Raw genomic sequence first — 24,929 nt, 5'->3', positions numbered from 1 at the left:
AGGTGGCATCATGTCATTCTGGGACTTCCAATGAGAAGTGGGAGAGAGGTGGACTTCTTCACTGTGACAGAAATAGTGAATTGCTTTCACATGCTAACTAGCGTCAGTGGTTGGGTAGGCAAGCTGAGCCTGGGCCTGAAGTCACTGGCTGCTTTTTCCATGTTGCATTTCCTTCTTAGAGTATAGGTGACCAAACAGTAGTCCTGAGATGGACATATGAAGCCTTGCATGCAACCTCATAAGTTTGAAAGCATCTGGGTACCTCCAATGGAACTGAGTGGAAGCAGGAGTTTACACATCAGACATGAAGACCAGTAAAAGAATGAGCCCTACCACTGGCTCATCTTGACAGAAGATATTGACCTGGAGGGATATGTTTGGATACTGCAGAGAAAAGGTAAAATATGAAATCACAAATCAGCATCAGTCTTTCAAGCTGCTTCATGTCCTAGTTCTCAAGTCTTGACCTTCTAAGAAAATAGTTATATGTATAATAGTTTTAAGTTACTGCCGTTTATGGCTTTCTATCAATGCATGTTTGTTGGTTTTGTGTATGTTGAGTGTCTATTTTGTGTAGAAGAAATAAATAGCTACCCTATACCTAATTTACATTGTACATTTACTATCTTTCTACTCCCCACATTGGGGAGATACTAGAAATGAACTCAAATCAGAATTTGAAGTAAATTTATGCAAGGCTCTGGGGTTAGGGTAGAAATAGCCACAGAATGTGGCTGGAGATCCATGGAGACACTTCCAAGACTCAAACTAGTCTTTATGTATATATAGTCCAGGGCTGAAATGAGCCCCTCAGTAGAGGGGAAGAGAAGAGGGTATAGCATCCCAGCTCCCTGGGTCCAGCAACAGTGTCCATTATATATAAAAAGTAAATATAAGGTAATTCCAGAGAAGAAAAGTATTAGTGGCTGGGGGGATCAGGAAAGAATTCATGCAAGAGTTGATATCTGAACTGAGTGTTTAAGAAGGCTAGTATTTCTAGGGGATGGAGGTGAGGAGGAATGCATTCTGGGAATTTGTGAGAGACTACAAGTAGGGCAGTGATCCTACGATTACTCATTTGTTCAACAAATACATATTATTAGTCACTATGTTCCCAGCATGGCTAGATGTTGGGAGGGGGTAAAGAAAAGTATAAAGCATGGTTTCTCAAGAACCTAGTTAGAGAAAATAATAATAATCTCATGGGATCACAGAATTGGAGGGAAACTCCAAGGCCATTTATTTTAACCCATGCCTGAAAAATAATCTTTTCTCTCACATACCAAGAAAATCATCATCTAGTCTCTGCTCAAAGACTACCAATGAAGGGGAACTCATCACCACCCAAAGAAGCCCATTCCAATATTGGATAATTTTTAGGAAATTGGGATAAAATCTTTACAACTAATGTGTCTGATAAAGGCCTCATTTCTAAAATATACAGGGAACTGAGCCAAATATATAGGAATACAAGTCATTCTCCAATTGAGAAATGGTCAAAGGATATGAACAGGCAGTTTTCAGAAGAAGAAATTAAATATATCTATAGGCATATGAAAAAAATGCTCGAAATCACTACTGATTAGAGAAATGCAAATCAAAACAACTCTTAGATACCACATCTCTCCTGTCAGATTGGCTAAAATAACAAAACAGGAAAATGATAAATGCTGGAGAGGATGTGGGAAAATTGGAACACTGTTACATTGCTGGTGGAGTTGTGAACTGATCCAGCCATTTTGGAGAGCAATTTGGAACTATGCCCAAAGGGCTATAAAAATGTTCTTACCCTTTGACCCAGCAATACCACTTCTAGGGTTGTATCCCAAAGAGATCACACAAGCGGGAAAACGACCCATATATACAAAAATATTTATAGCGGCTCTTTTTGTGGTAGCTAAGAATTGGAAATCAAAGGAATGCCCATCAATTGGAGAATGGCTGAACAAGCTGTGGTATATGAAGGTAATGGAATACTATTGTGCCATAAGAAATGGGGATGATACGGACTTCATAACAACCTGGAATAACCTACACGACATAATGCTGAGTGAGCGGAGCAGAGCCAGGAGAACATTATACACAACCACAGATGTATGGATTCTGTGAGGACCAACCCTGACAGACTTTGCTCTTCTCAGCAACACAAGGTACAAAGACAACTCCAAAGGACTCACGATGGAGAATGCTATCTATATCCAGAGATGAAGTATGAATGCAGATTGAGGCACACTTCATGCCAGCCTTTTCCCCCTTTTTTTCTCTTTTTCTCTCTTTTGTTTTTGTTTTTGGGTTGGTTCTTTTTTTTTTCGGTCCTGTTCCTTCTTTCTCATGATTCATTTCATTGATCACAATTCTTCTCCATAACTTGACTAGTGTGTAAATTAATTCAATGTGAAGTTATACATGGAAGTTATATGGGATTCCATGCCGTCTTGGCGGGGGAGGTGGGAGGGGAGAAAATCTGGAACTCAAAATTATGTAGAACCAAGTGTTGTAAACTAAAAATAAAAAAAATTTAAAATTATTATTATAGGGAAGATTGAAGTCAATCAATAAGTATTCACAGTGGATAAAGTGGTGGACCTGGAGTCAGGAAGACTATCTGCATGAATTTAATCTGCCCTTAGATGCTTAATATCTGTGTGACCCTGGGCAAATCGCCTAACTCTGCTTGTCTCAGTTCTTTATCCAGAAGGAAATGGCAAACCGCTCTTATATCTTTGCCAAGAAAACTCCAAATGGGGTCATGAAGAGTGGGCACGACTGCAACGACTCAGGAACGACAACTAAATGTACAAGGTACTGCACTAATTGCTGGAAGAAGCAAACAGCAGGAAAGCCAGAAAGAAGCACAGACAATCAGGACAGCTTGTGTGTGTGTGTGCGCGCGCGCACATGCATGTATGTGCATGTGCGCACGTACATATGTATATACACACACATATGTATATACACACATATGTATATATTTATACACTCACACACACACACACATATATATATATATATGTATAACAAAGAAAAGGGAATTGCATGCAACAGAGACCTACAGTTTCATGTACCATCCTCTTTTTCTTTTCACATATAGATATAAACATATAGATACACACATATACATATGTTTATGTATATGTACATATAAATACACACATATATATGCCATTTCATTTGTTGTTTGTTAGGTTCAGAATAGAATTTTCCCTAAGAAGGAAAAAAAAGCAACTTTATATCCTTTTTAGTACCTAGCATAATTCTCCAGACACCTTAGGTGCCTAATTCTAATTTACTGTCTACTTCTCAGCACATAACAAAATAGGAAAAAGATGTTTCTGTCAACTCGGACAAAGCATATGACACAGCTCTTGAAAGACTATGAAAGGGGAGTATTTTTTCTAAGTTATCAGTTCTGTATTGAGTCTGATGATTCAAGATTTTAAAAGGTCAGTTTAAAAAAAAAACAACTACAGGTCTGGTGAGGAATGGACAAAAGTGGCTGCTAATTTTAGCAATCCTGCTGAGCTCCACTGCAATTCCCAACATGGCCGTTGGCCATTGACAACTCATTGAGCTGTGTACACAGATTTTTTTTCCCCTTTTCCACACAGAAGTCATAGCCAGAAGCCCACAAGCTCTTCCCAACTGCCAGATTTCACGCTGGAATTCCCTTGAGATGTGGCAGCTCTGCCGTCTCATATATTTTCATAAATGCTTCTATGTAATGGGAGGCCTTTATGAGGCTAGGACTATCAGGTACTTCTTATGATGAAACAACCCATTACCCATTATCGGCTCTAGTAACCCAGCCTGCTCCCAGACAAGGGAAGTACAGACAAAATGTCATTAGGATAAAATGAGTAATCTGAAAAAGATGAAGGCAAGAGGCATTTGGCAGGAATCTATGTATTAAAGGTACTGGGATGTAACTGTTTCTCATTTCTATCAAGTCATTAAGCTGGGCAAAGCAGAGTGACACTAAGGACCATGATGCTTATATGAAAAGAGCTATTTAGTTTGCTAGTCACAAAGAAATCTATAAAAACCCTTTTGTATTTAAAGGACAGAAGTGTACCTGTTCAAAATAAAAGGGAACTAGCATTTCTCTTCCAATGTGTCTTTTTTTTTATAGACATGGAAACATTCATGCTATTCCTGGGCTGTCGAATAATATTGCCAAATATTAAGCTCTCTGATAGATAATTGACTGAACATTTGCTTCAATTATAAAAATCATTAAGTCTAGATAATTAGACTTTCTACTTAATTAGAGAGAGATTTCTATCCATCATTAAACAGGGTATAGAGGCACAAAAGCTGTTCAGGTACTTATCACTTAGTGCAGTGAGCTCTGAATTCTGCCATTGCCCCCAAATCCAGAACCATCAAATAATCTATTGGCCTGCTTATGAAGGGATGGGTAGAGGGGCAGTGTGGCATAGTGGAAAGATCAGTAGATTTGGAGTCAAGAGGACCTCGGTTTGACTACCAGGTGTGGTATCTTGGGCAAGTAATTTACCCTCTCCGTGCCTCAGTTTCTGGATCTTTCAAATGAGGGTATTGGTCTACATGATCAGAAAGGTCTTCTTTAGCTCTAAATTCTATAATGTTCCCAAATGATCTAATGGTGAGAATCTAGAAAGTCAGTCTCTGGATAACACTAATATAATTTTAACAAAAAATTTCCTGATTTCACCGTGAAAAGTCATGGAGACATTGTGAGTTTTCATGTAGAATTCATCATGCAGTGGACAGGTTGTTGACCCAGACTAATAGGTTTAGCTACTGATGTACTAAAAGGACCTAGCAATAACATGTTTTCACCAAGTCTTAATGCCTAGTTATGTAGTTTGAACCTTATTTTTCAGAAAGTGAGAAGACATTGGAGCTTCCGGGGAAGGTGTTGAAAATTTCACTTTAAGACCTTAAGTCTGGTGGCATCTTGCTGGACAGATTGAAGTGAAGAGATACTAGAAGGAAGGAATCAAAGTGCAGAACTCTAAACTTGTGGGTAATGAGGACTAGAACCAGGGTAGTGATTGTTGAAAAGAAGGATAAATTTGAAAGACTACACTCGCTTTGCCTATAACTTTCTCACACTGGTCCCAGTTCATCCCTTAGGAGCCAAATACAATAAGAATAAATTCTATTCTTCAAATATTTGTAGATAACTATTATTTCTCCTTCCCCCATCCACTTCCAAACCATGCAGCTTCACACAACAGGACATACCCAAACTTTATTGGCAGAGCAACAAATAACTGTGTCACAGTAAACTCATTATATGTCCCATGGACTACAGGCACCTATATCCCCAAGTAAAGGCTGAGGAATGTCTTTGCCTTCCCTACCCCATAAAAACATATTCTTTTTTTTTCTCCTTGGATACCATGCCTCTCCAATATGTCTGTTCATTTTTCATTTTTTAAATGTTTCCCTTGGTTTCCCCCAAGTCTTCCTTCATCTAAGCCAAACACCTCCAGTTCCTTTTATCAATGTTTACATGACTTGGCTGTAGATCTTTTCCCCATTTTGGTCTCTCTTTTGGGAACTCAGTCCAGCTTGTCAATACAGTTTCTAAAATTTGGCATTCTGGATTAGGCACAGTACTCCAAATGTGGTCTGACTAGGGTAAAACACATCAAGACTGTCAGGATGCTATACCTCTCCTAGTGTAGTCTGAGCCAAGAATCAATTTTCTCCCTTTTATTTTCGTGTTACATTATTAACTCATATTGAGCTCTTAGTCTATTCAGCACCACCATGTAATTTTACTCAAACTGTTGTCTAGCCATGCCTCCCTCATCCTATACTTCTGCAATTTACTTTTTGAACCCTATTGCAATAATTTACATTTATCCCTTCATATTTCATAGTAATATCTCTATTAGACAAATTCTCTAAATACTTGACAAAATCCTACAAACTAAGTCAATATATTCCTTGATACTCAATAATTTCAGTATAAACAGGGTTATAGAAGAGAATAGCAAATACATTCTACAAAATGTGATTAATAAAAAATAAAAGAGTCTAAAGGCTTATTTATAGGATTCCAGAAGCTTTGCTCAAAAATTTTCTTCAGGAAGAGTCAGCAGAGGCTGAATAAGAAGAAAACTAAACAATATCCCAAATGAAATTGACTGTATCTTAAAAGATAGGTAACTGCTGGTTATTGCCATGGGAATTCAGAGTCAGCTATTTGTGTGCAGTTGGGTTATTTATAAGTTAGAGTAAAGGTCAGAACAAATACCAAATTAGAAGACAAGCTAAAGATGAGAAGGCACTGGCTGCAATTCCAACAGCTCTAACCCAAGCTGTTTTAACAAGTTGTTGTATATGAAAAATAAGATGCGGATAAAAATAGATATTGACTCTGATAATCAGCAAAATAAGGAGTCCAAAGATCCCAGAAAACATCTCAGCCAAAAATTACTTCTTTTCTTTGCCAAAGAAAAATACATGGGAACAAATGGAAATAGTGATTTAAAGTACAAGCTCAACTAACAAGAGTTATTCGGGAGGATGATATATTATGAACAATATCATATGCAAAAGAGAAGGAAAACAGTAGAGAGGGAAATAAACAGTGGAAAGTTGAGACCCAACTAAGCTGGATCATCCCAATGGAATTCATTGATGAAACTGGAATGATAAGTAGGTTTTGAAAATAGTAGTTAATAAAAAAATACATACTCTCTGAAGTCTGATGATCCTTTTGCTAACTGGCGATTTCATGGCCTCAGTGACACTGTTACTCCAATAATCATTAATAATAATAATATTAAAAATTATTTGTTTTGCAAAGCATTGTAAGTTATCATCTCATTATCCTCACAACAACTTTGCAAAGTAGATTTCAACATTATCCTTTTACAGATGAGGAAACTGAGGCTGACGGGTGAAGTGACTTGCCTAGGATCATGAAGCAAGACAGTATCTAAGACAAGATTCCTCAGGTCTTCCTACTTCTAAAATAAGCATTTTAATCATCACCACCCAATTGCCATAAAAAAACTATCTTGGCATGGAGTGCACATGTGAACCAATCGCCAGTTTGCTACTAACTGCCATTCCACTATGTAAAGTTTTTGCTTTGACCTACAACGTCCTGGGGCAGCTAGGTGGTACCGCAGATAGCATGCTGGGCTTGGAGTCAAGAGACCCAGGGGTTTCTTCCTGTTTGCATGCTTCCCGTAGCTGATGTTCTCTGGGAATACCTTCAGCATGCCAGAGATCTCTTTGCAGATGAGCCCCAAGATAAGTTGCTGCCATACTGAGTCAGGTAGGAGATGCAGGCTTGGTGATGCTCTAGATGTTACCCACAGCACTTTATTCTGCTGCTTGTCATTGCCTTTACCCACTACCGTTATCTCTCAGCTCTGGACATTTTCTCTGGCTATCCCCCATGTTTCCCTCTTCGGCTCAGTTCCAATTAAAATCTTATCTTTTGCAGGAACCCTTTCCCAACCCCTCTTAATACTAGTGCCTTCCCTCTGTTAAGTATTTCATATGTATCCTTCATATTGGCCTGCTTTGTATAATTTGTTTGCATTATGTCTCCCTCATTAGACTGTAAGATCCTTGAGGGCAGGGACTATCTTTTTGCCCATTATTTTATCCCCAGTACTTAACACAATGCCTGGCATATAGTAGATTCTTAGTAATTATTGACAGAAATCTTCCCTTTCATCAACGGTATTCTATTACAATTATACACCATAATTTGTTCATTTATTTGCATCTGGCTCCTCTGGTATTGGTGCTCTGGACACCTGTAGCTTGTTAATTCCAGTCTAATCTATCAACTCATAATTCAGACAGTGCCCATAATTCTCCAGGAAAGATGTTTCCCTTAACAATTAAACAGTATATAAATGGCAGATATTACTATCATTTAAATATTTTACATTATTAATATTATGTCCTCATTTTAAAAATTGAGTTTAGATGGAAACCCTCCTGAGAGAAGTTTGTTCTTTTTATATTAAATGTTTTACATACCATTGCACAGGTAGATAAAATCTCTGCTTTTTATAGTTGAATAAAAATATTAGATTGTAAGCTTGTCTTCTGTAGGCTTACTGAAAGCATCTTTAGTATGATTCTAGTAGCAGCCAGGATGAATTTTTCTGTTGGATCTCTATATTTTGGAAGCTTTTCAAACTATGTTGCTTGGAGATTGGATATCTGGTATGGCAATGTCTATTAAAAATGTTATTCTTGGCAGTTTTCAGATGAAGAAATTAAGACTATCTATAGTCATATGAAAAAATTCTCTAAATCACTGTTTACTAGAGAAATGCAAATTAAAACAACTCTGAGGTACCACCTCATACTTATCAGGTTGGCTAATATAACAGAATAGCAAAATGATAAGTGTTGGCGAAGATGTGGGAAAATTGGGACACTAATTCATTGTTGGTGGATTTGTGAAATGATCCAACTGTTCTGGAGAGCAATTTATAACTCTGCCCAAAGGGCAATCAAATTGTGTATACTCTTTGATCCAGTAATACCATTACTAGGTCTGTATCCCAAAGAGATCATAAAAAGGGGAAATGATCTACATATGCAAAAATATTTATAGAAGCCTTTTTGTGGTGGCAAAGAATTGGAAAATGAGGGGATGACCATCAATTGGGAAACGGCAGAACAAGTTGTGGCATATGAATGTAATGGAATACTATTGTGCTGTAAGAAATAATGAGCAGGTGGATTTCAGAAAAACCTGGGAAGACTTACACAAACTGATGCTGAGTAAAGTGAGCAAAACCAGGAGAACATTGTACATAATAACAGTAACATTGTGTGATGATCAACTTTGATAGGTTCAGCTGTTCTCAGCAATACAATGATCTGAGACAATTCCAAAAGACTCATGATGGAAAATGCTATCCACATCCAGAGAATGAATTATGGAGTCTGAATGCAGATCAGAGTATACTATTTTTTCTCTTTTTTTCTTTCTCATGACTTTTTCCCTTTTTGTTCTAATTCTTCTTTTACAACCTATCTAATGTGGAAGTATGTTTAATATGATTGTACATGTATAGCCTATATCAGATTGTTTGCCATCTTTGGGAGAAGAGAGGAGAGGGAGGGAGGAAAAAATTTGTAACTCAAAATCTTTTAAAAGTGAATGTTGAAAACTATCTTTACACGTAATTGAAAAAAATTAAATACTACTAAGTGGGGGGAAAAGGAATGATAAGCAGGCAGATTTCAGAAAAACCTGAGAAAACTTACATAAACTGATGCTGAGTGAAATGAGCAGAACCAGCAGAACATTGTACACAGTAACAGCAACATTGTGTGATGATCAACTATGACTGACTTAGCTCTTCTCAGCAATACAATGATCCAAGACAATTTCTAAAGATTCGTGATGGAAAATGCTATCCACATCCAGAGAAAGAACTATAGAATCTGAATCCAGATCGAAGCATATTATTTTCACTTTTTTTTGTTTTTTGTCTTTTGTGGCTTCTCCCTTTTGTTCTGTTTCTTTTTCACAACATTACTGTTCTGGAAGTTTGTTTCCATGATTGCACATATATAACCTTTACCAAATTGTTTGCCATCTTGGGGAGGAGCAATGGGAGGAAGGGAGAAAAAATTTGAAACTCAAAATCTTATAAAAAAATTAATGTTGGAAACTATCTTTACATGTAATTGGAAAAAATAAAATACTCTTTACCAAAAAAAATGTTGTTCTTAACTTTTGGTAGATCAATGTTATCTCAAGGTGATAATGGGAAATTGTACTATGATAATTCCCTCATTCCAGGGCTGAGTATTGTTTGGGTTCTCCTGGATATATTGAGGTCTTTGTTTGTAGAATGGAGATTTGTTATCTGTCAGTATACAAAAGATAGCAAGTTTCTGATTCTCACCTCCAGGTCATATCTTGCTAATTTTTAACAGTCTATAATGATGTGTGGTACTGTTCCTACTATTGCCTAGTATAACCTGCGTTGATCACTATGTTCAGGCTCCTTAAGGATAACTTCTATAATTTCTGGTGGCAATGACCTTGTTCTTAATTGCCATAAAGAATTCCTCTGTTTCCATGAACATATCTGCATCATTCAGGCATTGATTTGACACTTCTTGGTTAACACAATGTTGGAAGAATTCACTCAAGAAAGCCTTTTGATTTCAGTCTTTCATCTTTGTCATTTCATAAACTCTAACTGGCAATAAATTGATGTTTATTATAATTGACAAATTCAATGGCACAAACCTGTTGGTAGCCTTTATCATTGCTTGGTGATATGATAGCTGTTTGTTCCAAAGGCATTTCTCTGAGTTTTTTTATCTATTTCTCATGTGCTCCGAGAATGTCTATCAACCCTCTTCCTCCTTTTTAGTAAGGAACTATTAGTTTTTCAACAGCTGCCTTATGTTGATGGGACCTATGTTTCCTTAATATTGTACAGATTTTTATTATAGTACTTTGAAAATCTGCCATGGTTCATATAAGTATTCTGAAAATATATATTAGGAGTGGAACTATGTGAGTATTAATTGATTTAAATGTGTTTTCACTGAACTTTAATTTTGGGATGCTAGTAAATTTCTTGATATAAACAGCCATAACTCCCCCTTGAAAGCATCAATCTGGAGAGGATTAATATATTTTTAAAATCTTATAAATGGTGATGATGGTGATAACTAGCAGTATGAGCAAGAACAGACTATCAATAATTTAGATTAAGTGGAATTTGTTCTGAGAATTAAATAACTCCCCGTGAAGTATCTCCCCAAGTGGACTATATTCTAATTGCCAGCCTTTTTTTGAACTACTTGGCATAATGTCAGGGCTATTATGGGGAAAATATGTTTTTGTTTCCTAGACATTTGGGGACATTGGTAATTTTCAAATTCAATGTTTTGTTGTCGTGCTTTTTCCTTGACACCCTGTTCCTATAAACATCAATGCCATTCTCTGGAATTTATGAACATCTATCTTTTGGGCTTTGAATCAATTTCATGATTGAAGTCTTTGGTTCTATAAGACATCGGTTGGGAAGAATATGGCTCCCATGTTGGAAAGGAAGCAAGAGAAGTCCATTCCCCATCTTCTCCCCATAGTTATACAAGGTAGAAAACCAAAGTGGAAGAGAAGAAAGCCCTTTAAACTTAAAATAGGAAAAGGTCTTGCATCATTAGTAAGGCATAAAATGCACTTCAAAAGATCAGTTATTTCATCACTGTGGTTATTCAGTCTGCCTTTTCAGATCAAAGCCCTTCCATGCTTCAGTCAATGCTACCGCATAAACTGTAGGTACAAATAAAATAAAATAAAATAAAATAAAATAAAATAAAATCACCATTATATAAATCTCTTAGCCAGACTTTTGTTGACATAAGTTTAAGTAAGATAAATGAGCTGTATTATGCTATTTTTTCTCTTACCTGCTTCTAGCCTGGATGACTTCTTGCTCACCCAAATCAAAACCCTTTAAAATGTCAGGACAGAGAAATCAGGAAGAGAAATGTAGGATGGGTGATGAACTTCAATCTTCTTTTATGTCTAGCCCCTTTCTAATTTGAATTGAACTAGTGGACCTTACTTCTGGTTTGTTTTCTGGATCCTCTCCAGTCTTTTCTTTTTTTTTTTGAAGCTGGAGACAGGGCCAGGGAAGAGGAGATGGGTTGAGGTTGTACTTCTTCCGTAAATTCCATGTTCCTTTTGCCAGATAGATCAGTTTTGCTGGGGCGGGAGGAATTTGGGGGGCGGAGGGCTGGTGTAGGCACCTGTTTCTCCTCAAAAGAAATCAGTGGATTCTTGCAGAACTCCTGCGTTATCTTCACAGGGTCACTTCTCCAATTCAGTGATACTGACTCAAAATACCAACTCTGTCTCCTTTTTAAAACTTCATTTTGCACTTTCTGGATACTGTGTCAAGCAGTTGAAATGAAGTTAAACCATTAATTTCAGTACCATATATTATGTATAGGTGCATCATAGCATCCAATGGTGAAAATAGCAACTGAATGAGTTGCTATTTGCAGCATTAGAGTGTCCACATCAATGAGATCTCAGATCCAGCAGGAAAGGAAATCTGTTACTGATAAGAAAATCCCAGTAACAATAAAAAACCCAGTAGGATATATATTAGAGAGAGAGAGATAGCCCACCCAAGCGCACAGAGGGCTGACTTTGGAGGCAGGAAAGCTTGTTTCTGGTACACATGACCGTTGGCAAACTCTTTAAGGTTTCAGTTTCTGAGGAAATGAACACCGTAAGTTACAGAGAATTGCCTTTCTGCATTGTCACCACATTGGGTGGCTGAAATGGCAAGCAAAGTAGAACTTTTTGCTGTTTTTTTTCTTTTGGAGTGCTTCTCAGCACTTGGGCAATCAAGTGCCTTTGATTGAGCCTTGCCTTTGTTTCAATCAATAGTCTTTGAATCAAGTGTCTTTGATGACCTGCTTAAGTCACAAGAAAGCCTAAGTCACATGAGTTTGAGTCACATGGTTGTGACACCCTTTGTGGGCTGACCCTGAAGAAGTGTATATATACCCTGAGGTTAGCATTTGGCTTTAGGGGGCTCACTCATTGAAAGAGTGTTCCTGTGATTTAGCCAGAGGAGACTCTGCATAGCCATTAAGGAGCACCCCCAGCTTTGAAAACCCAGATGTTGGTGCTTCTCTCTCTCTCTGGTAACTATGTAGGTATTGCTATGGACAGATAATTAGAAGCCCTGTCTGCTGATTTGTGTTTTTCGCTCTGTTTATATAATTTCTGCTTGTAGTATCTGTGTTTTCTCTGAATTTCAGGGTGCTGACTTTTTTCCTCTGAACTAAGTGAATGATATATGCATGTTTAATTAAAGTGAGATTGTAAACCCTTTAATGTTGCTTTCCTTAGAAAAGCAGATCAAAGAAGCTGTGCTAGCAACCCTCCTGTGTGCTGGTGTTATTGACCTTACATCTCCACAGTAGCTGCAAGTAACATTTTTGTTACAGTGGTCCTCACACTGATGAAATAACAAGCATAGGTAAACACACAAGTGCGTGTGTGCATTTATATATGTGTGTGTGTATATGTGTATATACATGTGACATATTATCTGTGTGTACATATATATATCACATTCTGTATGTGTATACATATATATGCAGATATATACCAACACATTATATATGAATATGTGTGTGTACATATATATACACACATGTATGTGTATGTGTGTTGTACACACACAGGGGAAATAGAGAAGGTTAGAGAGACAGAGATAGGACAGGAAGACATGGACATAGACTTAGATTTAGATATAGACATAAACATAGATATTATATATAACCCTAAATGCGCACACACACACACACACACACAAAAGATATCCCAAAAGTCATTGTGCAGTTTGAGCCACCCACTAAACATACATACACATACACATTCACATGAGCACACACATACACACATATTTCACTCTTGGTTAAGATAATGTGAAGAACTGTGAGCTCACACAGACTAAGTCTGATCCTTGGGACCCAACCCTAGATAGACTCTTTGAGTCATAATCTCGCTTGGATTTCTCTAGAAAAATCTTTAAAACAAAGCTTAGTTATGATTCATGCCTTAGTTCTCACCAAATGTGTGAAACCTGGATTCCCCTCTCTACCACACCTCCCCAACCATTTTATTTCCTTCACAACAGAACAAGCATAATTCACAAAAGATTCACTGAACTCTCCTTCAGTTAAATCCAGTTCACTTGTATGTCATGGCATCACCTCCCTGATATCATGGTCCTCTTCAAGAACAAAAGCCAAACAACACTGGAAACCATGAACACATTCAGAAATAAAGAAACAAGCAAATCACAACCACTAAACTCAGAAATTCCATTACACTCACATACTCCCTTGTGTGGAGTGCCGAACAAATATTTCCCATTCATCTTGGACCTGCATCATTTGAACAACTTAAAACTCTCCCTGTAGGTCACTGAAGTGCTGGGAAGGTTGAAATCTCTCACTAGCCCCTCCAGCTTGATGCCCCTCATCTGCATCCTGCTGCACTTTGGGAGAGAAAATATATGCAAAGGAGAAGGGTATAAAAGGGGTGGAATATTTTTTGCAGTTCACTTGTACATAGCACAGAATCCAACCCTCCCCACTCCTGATTTTTGGTCACCTATCAAGGAGTTCCTTAGATCCTCTCAACAAGTGGCATGGGTGCATGTCTAACTTCATGGTAGGTGTCCCCTTCTGGCAAAGGCCTATACCTTATAGTCTCATCAGGTTGATTGGGGGATTCATGAAATTTATTAGGGGCTCCTCTGATCAGCCTCCATGATACACACATACCCCCACACACATGTATTGAAAATACACACATGTATGTGTATGTATATATACACATATACATATATGTATATGTATGTGTATGCTTATAGAGGTAGGGATTAATCTTTTGATTTCATTGATATAGGGAGTTTTCAGATAAAGAAATTACTTCTACCAGTTCATGGTGTGGCCAGTGTTTGTGTGTGTGTGTGTGTGTGTGTGTGTGTGTGTGTACATGCACAGCACCTTTATCGAAACAGAGTTTTATAGAGTTTCCTGGAGAACTGAGAAATTAAAGGATTTGGCCATAGCCCACGGCCTGTATGTGTCAGAATCAGGACTTTCTGGGTCCAAGGTGTATCCATTATAAGAGTGAGCTATGAAACAGTACATCTTCTCTCTCTCTCTCTCTCTCTCTCTCTCTCTCTCTCTCTCTCTCTCTCGATATTTCTATGTAAATATCCTGCAGGAGAATATACGGGTTTACCTTAAAAAGAACTAAAGTTTACAGGGTTACAAATAGCCCCTTCATTCATTTATAGAGTGGAATGATGGATAACATATTCTTCTGAACTTTCTGCAGAAATTAATTTCCCTGAAGACAATGTACACTGGTTGAATTACCACTGGCATGGAAAAAGTAATTCCGTATGTGTGACTATTAATAACGAAAATGTGATAGGTTTTTAAGCTTAGCACATATAATTAGCCATGAGACTTTTATAAAGTTCTGTGGTAACTATGTGAATATTATTATTTTATTCAAAATACTTCGGTGACTAAATAGAAGTATTTGGACAAATGGTAAATTGACTAGATCTCAAAAGTGAGATCTTTAAGTAAAAGAAATCTGTAAAAAGGAGTGAGATAATCAATCAACAAGCAAATGTGTATTAAGGGCCTTCTAAGTCTTGCTCCAAAGCTTTATTCTGCCATGAGGTGACTTTCTCTGTCTCTCTGTCTCTCTCTTTCTCTCTCTTTCTGTCTCTCTCTGTCTCTCTGTCTGTCTCTGTCTCTCTCCTCTTACCTCTCTCCCTCTCTTTCTCTTTCACTTCTTGTTCTCCCATTCTCACTTCTTTTATTCTCAACAAACGACAAATAAAACAAACATTTCCATATGCATAGCAGAATAGAAAAAGAGGAGTACAAGAAACTGCATATTTGTATCATACAGAGCTTCCTTTTCTTTTAAAATATATAATAAATTCATCGTGCAACTTTCACAGCTGTCCTGATTGTCTGAGAGTCTTTCTGGTCTTCCTTCTATTCTCTTTATTGCATTAAAAAAAACCTTTCAGCATTCTTCTTTTCTTTCTTTTGGGCAACCCTGTTTCTAAAAGATGTTTCTAGAAAAGGAATGTGACCAGTCTTAGCAATCAACACTTCCTTTCTCTCGTTTTGCTCCTCCCTATATGACCCATCATCTGAAGTCAATGAATGTTCTTCCGACTATTCCCTTTTCAACCTTTCCCTTCCCCACTCCCTGTTCCTCTATATTTACCTCTTGATGTATTTCTACACCAAATTCTTTGCCCAGTTTGCATAAGAATGAGTTTCGTGAAATACCCCCCTTCATATTGCTGTACTATTCTTGAGCTTAATGTAGTTCTTTACCACCTGTGTACATTCATCTCTCTTTTGTTTGGTTTAGATTAGTGCGGTTCGTGAGATGCTTGCTCTCCAACCTTTTTCTCCATGTTTATATTCTAATTCTAATACAACTCATTTATGTGAAATAGTAAGCTCCTCTACTGTCTTTCCCAACTTTCCCCTAGTGTATTCCTTTCCCCTTCCTTTTTCTTTTCTTTCTTAAAACCAACAAAACAGAAAGGAAAAAAAATCAACCTAGACCCAAGCCCTGGGTTAGTCTTTCTTAACTTGCTTTGAGGCTCTGAATGATAGCTTTAGGCCTCTTGATGGACCACTGTTGTGTGAGATGTTCAATTACTTTGCTGCCCCCACCTCCCCAGTCTCCTTTGGGGCTTTCTGGGTGCTATACTGTCCCTTTTTCCTGCTATCATTCCAGAATGTAAGACAGATACTTTCAGGTCTCTTAGAAGACTTAGAAGACTGCTAACCTGCCATATCTCCCTGTTCATGTTGGGGTTGACTCTGATCCCTACTGTTCCAATAAGCCAGGGTCTTGGTGGCTTTAGGCCCCATCTTGTTGCCATGGCCTCTTTCTGTATTTTGGCAGAACTCATATATTATTATGTTATTATACATTAAATATTTACATAGTGCTTTAAGTTTTACAAATGCTTTATACATTTTACCTCATTTTATCTTCGTAATAGCAGTTAGGGGCGGCTAGGTGGCTCAGTAGATAAAGCTCTGGCCCTCGAGTCAAGAGGACCCAAGTTAAAATCTGGCCTCAGACAGTTATTAGCTGTGTGGCCCTGACACATCACTTACCCCTGTTGGCCTCAGTTTCCACATCTGTAAAATGAGCTGGAGAAGAACATGGCAAATCACTCCAGTTCTTTGCTGAGAAAATACCAAACAGGGACATGGAAAATCAGACACAACTGAAATAACTCAACAACAACATCTTCACAACAGCCCCGGCAGGAAAGTGTTATTATTATCCCTATTTTACAGTTGAGGGAACTGAGGCAGACAGTGGTTAAGGCACTTGCCTGGGATCACAGAGTCTGAGGTTGGATTTGAACTCAGGTCTTCCTGACTCCAGGTCCAGTATCCTATCCACTGAGCTACCTACCTGCCACTCAGAATGCTTCATGCTTCTGGCTTTCTTCTTATGTAGTTCCATACTGGACTAGGGCCTTATTTTTATTTCTCTTTGGGTTCCTTTGTCATTCTTCCTTCTGGAGTACTTTTAAAACTTTGTTGTTGTGTTTGTGGGAGAACTGAGCTCCTCTGGGACCTTTAGAATTGCCATCTTAACTGGAAATCTGGTTGTACTATATATATATGTATATATATAAATAAGATTTACTCTGGTGATGGAGAGGTTAAGGGTAGAAGAAAAACAAAATAAAACATGGCTTTTTCTTGCTCCATGCATAAGTGCTAGCACCTCACAATCAGTGAAGCTTACAGCTTAAGCCCCTGATTCTAAAATATGGTGACATCATTTCTTTGTTGTTCTGAGCATGTACACCACATTACACAGTCAATTTTTTTAAAGAGGAGTTGAAAAAGAATAATGACCTTGTTATTCTTTTATTACTGCTTAGACCAGAGACAATCAAAACCAGCCATTTGTAGTAACTAGGTTCCTTATTGTTCATAAACAGTTATTCAATTGATTTGTTTAAATTGCAATCCCAGATACAGAGCAAAAGAACATGATTAGTAAATAATTATATGCAGCTATTTTTATGCAAGTTAGTACTCAGGTAGAATTAAAGGTTACAGTTGAAAATCATGCCTCTTGGACCTTGATGTTGATTTCCCTCTATTACAGTTCTTGGCATTCACTTTAAGAGATGTAGACTTAACATTTGATAGAATGTCAGAGCTGGAAGGGATATTAGAAATGAATGAGTGAGAGAAAGAGAGAGAAGAAGGAAGGAAGGAGGGAAGGAAGGAAGGAAGGAAGGAAGAAAGAAAGAAAGAAAGAAAGAAAGAAAGAAAGAAAGAAAGAAAGAAAGAAAGGAAGGAAGGAAGGAAGGAAGGGAAGAAGGAAGGAAGGAAGAAAGGAAAATAGGAAGGAAGGAAGGAAATAGGAAGGAAGAAAAAGGGAAGGAAGAAAAGAAGGAAGGAAAGGAGGGAAAGAGAAAGAAAGGAGGAGGGAGAGTAAGAAAGGAGGAAAGAAAGTAAGAAAGGAAGGAAAGAAGGAAGAAAGGAAGGGAGAGAAGGAAGATGGAAGAAAGGAACAAAGAGAGAGAAAAGGAAAAGGAGAGAAAGAATGAAAGATACAAAGAGGGAAAGAAAGAAAAAAGAGAAAGGGCAGGAGGGAGAAAGGAACGGAGGAAGGACAGAAGAAAAGAAAGAAAAAGAATGAAAGAAAAAGGAGGGAGGGAGGGAGAGAAGAAAGAAAGGAAGGAAAGAAGTAAGGAAGGAAGGGAGGAAGAAGATAAGAAAAGGATTAAGTACTTACTATGTGCTAAGCACTGTGTTAAAATCTGGAGATGTGAATACAATAGGGTAACAGCTTTCAAAGGTGTTTATATTCTAATATTTCTAATAGGAAAAAATAGTTTATACAGGGGAGTGATGGCCAGTCGAAGAGTTATGGTATGGGAAGACGCAAAGATGGTGAGTGAAATGATGGTGTAGTCTATTAACACCCCTTACTAAGGAGATGGTAATGGTGATTTGATTGCTGTTCTCAGAAAAAGGAAAAATCCCTGAAATGAATGGAAAGCTAGTATGTTCATAGCCCAGAATATCATGGCAAAAAATAGTTCAGGTGGAAATGATGACACAAAGTCCCAGAGAGTGAGAGCTGAGTAGCTTAGTTTCTCCCAGTACTCTACCTAATCTTACCCCCTCATTTTATAGATAAGGAAAATGTGACCCAGCAAAAATAAAATTTGCTTGGCTGTAGTCAATGCCTAATAATAGTAAAATATTTTATAATTTGTATGATGCTTCAGGCTTTTAGGGAGCTTTCCGATTCAACAGGTCACTGAGTACCTCGTATATGCAAGACCTTTGTGCTTGATACTTCAGGGACGATAAAGGAGAAAATGTGGTTCAGCACCATATCTAGTTTTGTCATCTGGGGAACTCTTTAAACTAACACAAATTGAAACCTGTCCTCAGACAAGTCCTAGGGTGTTACACGAATCACATTAGAGGTCTAGTGACTTACCCAGGATCCTGTGGTTAGTGATTGCTAGAGATGGGATTTGGCCCCAGTTCTTCCTGACCTGAAGCCCAATTTTCTGTCCACCAGGTCGAGGTGCTTTTAAGGTGGGAAAAGGGGGAAGGGATATAATATTAGTAGACAAATAACTATGCTGAATGCAACAAATAATAAGGCAGAACATTTCACTATAGGCATTGAGGGAAAGGGGAGAGAGGTCCACCAGAGTAATGCCTGCTGGGGATAGTGTTCTCAGAGAAGTTGTGGCTAAATAGGCCATCAGAGTAACATGAAGAGAAGCAGGGGGTGGGCCTCTCCAGAAAAGAAGAAAGCATATTTTGGCACCTAGGATCTAAATCCCAGTCACTCAGCACAAATTATGGCTCTTAGTTTTACAATTATTTAGTGAGAAGTCATAATTAGAATCCAAGTATTCTGACTTCCAGGCCAATGTTCTTTCCCAAATATGTCATGCAATCTCATACCATGACACTATGTCATGCTCATCTATGAAATTTCTTTTATTATTTTGTTAAGAAACATGGAAGAATACTGAAAGAACATCCCTGCTGAAGCATAAGCAGAAAAGGAAGAGAATCAGAGAATGTTAGAACTAGAAAGGACCTTAGAGATCATTTAATCCAACCCACTCATTTTATAGGTGCCAAAAATGAAAACCAGAAAAGTGAAATGCCCGGCATCACAGTTGATAAGTGGGACAGCCATTACTTGAACTCATATCTTCTTATTCCAGATCTAAGGCTCTTACTACTTTACTCTACTCTCTCTTCAACTCATTTTCAGGTTATTTTCCAATGACAAGGTTCACCTTGTCAGTGATCAGTCTGAACGGCAGTTTACCCTAGCACTAGCTCCTGCAAAGAGGCCATTATATTCTGGTTGCCTTTGACATGACCTGTCTCATGATTTCAAAAGCTGGAAGAGCTGCATTTCTGCTAACAAAAGAAATGGGCCCATAGATAGATGGCTTAGGCTGACATTATTTTTACTGTTTGTTATTTTTGGTAGTTCCTAACATGAGTTATGTCTTCACATTTATGAAATTCTTCCAGCAGTCTGTATTTGAAACATGAATTCACCATGGGGTTTACATTGAGAGATTCTTCACCAGTGATGCCCTTAATGTTATTTTTTTTTTAGTGTAGCAACATTCATAGGCAATGTGTGTCCATGAGCCAGCAGGCTGGCCTTCGATCAACCGCTTTCTTGATGACTATATTAAAAACTCCCACATCTCATGCCATCTGGTGCCATTAACCTCCATAATATTTCAAGATGATCTTTGATTTCCCTCAAGCCAGAACTCCTCCTTCCAAGGGAGGGGAGACTCTTTCCAATGGACTCTTTTAGTTGGATTTATGTTTTTATTGAGAGGCACTGTCACATAGTAAATAGAGTGCTTGACAAAAAAAAAATTAGTCCTTACCTTCAAGTAGCTCCCATTTTATTGTGGACACACACCATGTACACATAAAAGTAAATCATCCTAGTTAATTTGAGGTGGAACAGAGCACTAATAGGTGTGGGAGAGTGAGGGGAATTAGGGAAGGTTTTATAGAGATGATGGGATCTGAACTGAGCTTTCCTTGAATGAAGATAAGTACTCCAAGTGTCATGAGATAAGGAGGGAGGATGTTCCAGGCATGGGAAAATGCTTGTTGAAATCACATTTATTAAACACCTACTGTGTGCATAGAGGTACTATATAGTATAATTGGATTTATATAGAAATAGATATATAGGTAGTCTCAAAATGAGGTATACAGCCAAGTGCTGTATCTAGATAGATAGATTAGATAAATTAGATAGATAGATAGATAGATAGATGGATAGATAGATAGATAGATGGCTGGACAGACAGGGACAGACAGATAGAAAAAGATAGATCAAATCACTTGGATATAAGTAGGGGTTAGGAGATTGACCAACAATATCAGATTGTAAATCCTAATATGGCTTTTTAATTTTAATCAAAGTATTAATGTGTGTGAGAGGCAACATGGCTTGGTGGCTAAAGTGCTTAGAGTCAGAAAACCTAGGTACAGATCTTACCTACAATATCTAACTTAGTGACCCTAAACAAGTCACTTAACTTAGTTGTTCCCCATGCAAGTCTCTAGGGTTTGTCTATCTAAGCCAGGAGTACCCAATATTTTGGGGGTATCCTTTGGCTTTCAGTAAATCATTTGGCATCCCTCATTTAATATAATAGGAAATAAGTTCTAGAGTTGACTATGTATATGGGCATAAGATGAGAGATGGGAAATGGACCTGTGATTTAATGAGAACAAGGAATTTCCAGGTGAGGAAACTCTTTCTACCAATGCACATCCATCTTCCTTGCAGATAATTGTCTTAGAGAGAGTTGTTTAGAGTACTGGGAACTTGCCTAGGGTCACACAGACAGTATATGTCAAAAGTGGGACTTGAATCAAAGTCTTCAAGGCTGACTCAACCCATTATTCCACATTTTTATGTATGTGCACAGAAATAGAATAGATGAATGAATTTCATTAGGATATTAATTATTCCCTGTAACCCTTTGACTAGCTTTTCATACCTTCCAGGTGTATACGTAACCCCTGTTGGGAATTCCTGTATGAAACCATTGGTATGTTTATTGTTGGAAGAAGTTTATCTACTCACAATTCCCTATGGAAAAATTACAGATTGTTTAGTTAGTAGTGAGAAAAAGGAACAACCATATTATTTTGGTGAGTTTGTTCTCCTTGACCTATTTTAAAGATACTTTGATGTCAGTAAAACATCTGAGGATTCATATATTACTCAATTGTACCTTGCATATATATTCAATCAACCAACAAGCATTTATTGCCTATGATGTTCTAGGTACTGAGCTAGATACTAGGAATTCTAACAAAAAAGGATGATATGTTCTAGAACTTCAAAATTCAAAAAACAATTTATGTGTCTAATAATTGCAACAATTTCTAGGTCCAAGGTGTGAAATGAGGAAGGGCACTATTCCCCTCCTCATACATATACACCCTTTACAGGATGGGCTAGTATCATCCTGACATAATCTATAGCTGGAATAGAAGAGATCGAGCCTTCTATAAAATCAATGAATTATTGATTCTTGGTTTATGAAACTAGAAGATGAGGGGAGTATTGAGAATTAAGTTTGCCTAGTTATCTCATCTTAATCTTCTGAAGAAGGTGAAGAGACAAGGATTAGATAATAAAAATGGGTGGGCTCCCAATGGGTTGGATAGCAATATTCACACTGTAGTTGTTAATGGTTCAATGTTGAAATGGCAAGAGGTCTCCAGTGGAGTACAGGGTAGACTTGTTCTTGACCCTATGCTGAGTAACATTTTTATCTATGACTTGCATAAAGGCAGAGATGATATTTTCATCAAATTTGCAGGTGATGCAAAGCTGGCAGGGATAGGTGACTCACTAAACGATACAGAGTCTGGATCCAAAATAGTCTTGACAGCTTAGAACAGGGCTGAATCTGAATCTGAGTAGATGATATTCACTAAGGATAAATCTAAAGTCTTATAGGCAGGATCAAAAACTTTAGCTAGTGGGATGGAGCCAAGATGGTGTAGTAAAAGCAGGGACCTGATTGAGCTGTCCCCCTAAACCTCTTGAAATACCTGTAAAAATGACTCTAAACAAATTATAAAGCAGCAGAAGCCACAAAATGACAGAGTGAAGCAGATTTCCAGCCCAAGACAATCTGGAAGGCCAACAGGAAGGGTCTATCACGCCTTGCTTGGAGTGGAGCACAGCCCAGTGAGAGAAGAGCATGGTCCTGCCATAGTCCCAGCCCCAGTCCCAGGGAAGTGGCAGCCACTGCCACAGTTCTGGCTGCTTCTGGAACTCTCAGCCTGCAGATGGTGTGAGAACTGAGTGGCTGATCTGGTTCACAGTCCTGGATGGCTGTCCTTGGGTGAAAAGGAGCTCTGGTGTGGTGGAGCTGGTGGTGGCTGTGGATAGGGAACCCTTCTCACAGTTCCAGGGCAGAAATGAGTGCTTGTGGTTGCTCACGGATGAGAGCACAGCCCAGAAGAGGAGTAAACACCTCTCTTTTGATCATACCACTTTGGAGGAACTGAGAATTTATAGGTATCTATAGATATCTCTGAAAACAGCTGTTCAAAACCCCTGAAACTTGGGGCAGCACACACTTCACTTAACAAAGAGCTCAAAAGTCAAATAATTGGCAGAGAAAATGAGCAAACAGGGCAAAGAATAAGACTACAGAAGGTTACTTTCTCAGTGAAAAAATGTTTTCTTACACACTTAGTGATGAGGAAGGTCAAGGCATACAGCCAGAGGAAGACAACAAGGTCAAGGCCCTTACAGCCAAAGCCTCCAAGAAAAATATGAAATTGTCTCAGGCCATGGAAGAACTCAAAAAAGATTTTGAAAATAAAGTTAGAGAAGTGGAGGAAAAATTGGGAAGAAAAATGAGAGTGATGCAAGAAATCATGAAAATGAGTTAACCACTTGCTAAAGGGGATCCAAAAATGCTGAAGAAAATAACACCTTTAAAAATCGACTAACACAAATGGCAAAAGAGGCCCAAAAAGCCAATGAGGAGAAGAATGCCTTGAAAAGTAGAATTGGCCAAATGGAAAAGGAGATCCAAAAGCTCACTGAAGAAAATAATTCCTTAAAAATTAGAATGGAGCAAATGGAAGCTAATGACTTTATGAGAAATCAAGAAATTATAAAACAAAATCAAAAGAATGAAAAAATAGAAGACAATGTGACCTATCTCACTGGAAAAACCACTGACTTGCAAAATAGTTCTAGGAGAGATAAATTAAAAATTATTGGACTACCTGAAAACCATAATCAAAAAAGAGCCTAGACATCATCTTTCAAGAAATTATCAAGGAAAATTGCCCTGATATTCTAGAGCCAGAGGGTAAAATAGAAATGGAAAGAATCCACTGATCACCTCCTGAAAGAGATCCCAAAATGAAAACTCCTAGGAATATTGTAGCCAAATTCCAGAGTTCCCAGGTCAAGAAGAAAATATTATAAGCAGCCAGAAAGAAGCGTTTCAAGTATTGTGGAAACACAATCAGGATAACACAAGATTTAGCAGCTTCTACACTAAGGGATCAGAGGGCTTGGAATATGATATTCTAGAGGTCAAAGGAGATAGGATTAAAACCAAGAATCACCTACCCAGCAAAACTGAGTATAATATTTCAGAGGAAAAAAATGGATATTCAGTTAAATAGAAGACTTCCAAGCACTCTTGTTGAAAAGATCAGAGCTGAATAGAAAATTTGACTTTCAAATACAAGAATCAAGAGAAACATGAAAAGGTAAACAGGAAAGAAAAGATATGAGGGACTTATTAAAGTTGAACTGTTACATTCCTACATGGAAAAATGATATTTGTGACTCAAGAGAACTTTCTCATTATTAGGGTAGTTAGAGGGAATATATGTGTGTGTATGTGTATGTATATTGTATGTACATGTATGCATGTGTGTGTGTGTGTGTGTGTGTGTGTGTGTGTGTGTGTGTGTGTAGACAGAGGGTACAGAGTGAACTGAATATGAAGGGATGATACCTAAAAAATAAAATTAAGTGTTGAGAGCTGTATACTGGGAGAAAGAGAAAGGGAGAAGTAGAATGTAGTAAATTATCTCATGAAAAAAGAGGCAAGAAAGAGCTTTTACAATGGAGTGGAGAGGGGAGAGGTGAGAGGGAATAAGTGAGCCTCACTCTCATCGGATTTGACTTAAGGAGGCAATAACGTACACACTCAATTGGGTATGGAAATCTATCTTACCCTACAGGAAAGCAGGGGGGAAGGGGATAAGAGAGGGGAGAT

This window comes from Trichosurus vulpecula, chromosome 5 (genome assembly GCF_011100635.1).
Source record: "Trichosurus vulpecula isolate mTriVul1 chromosome 5, mTriVul1.pri, whole genome shotgun sequence".
Classification (NCBI taxonomy): Eukaryota; Metazoa; Chordata; class Mammalia; order Diprotodontia; family Phalangeridae; genus Trichosurus; species Trichosurus vulpecula.
The sequence above is the reverse complement of the archived record's forward strand: the minus strand, read 5'-3'. Positions refer to the sequence as shown.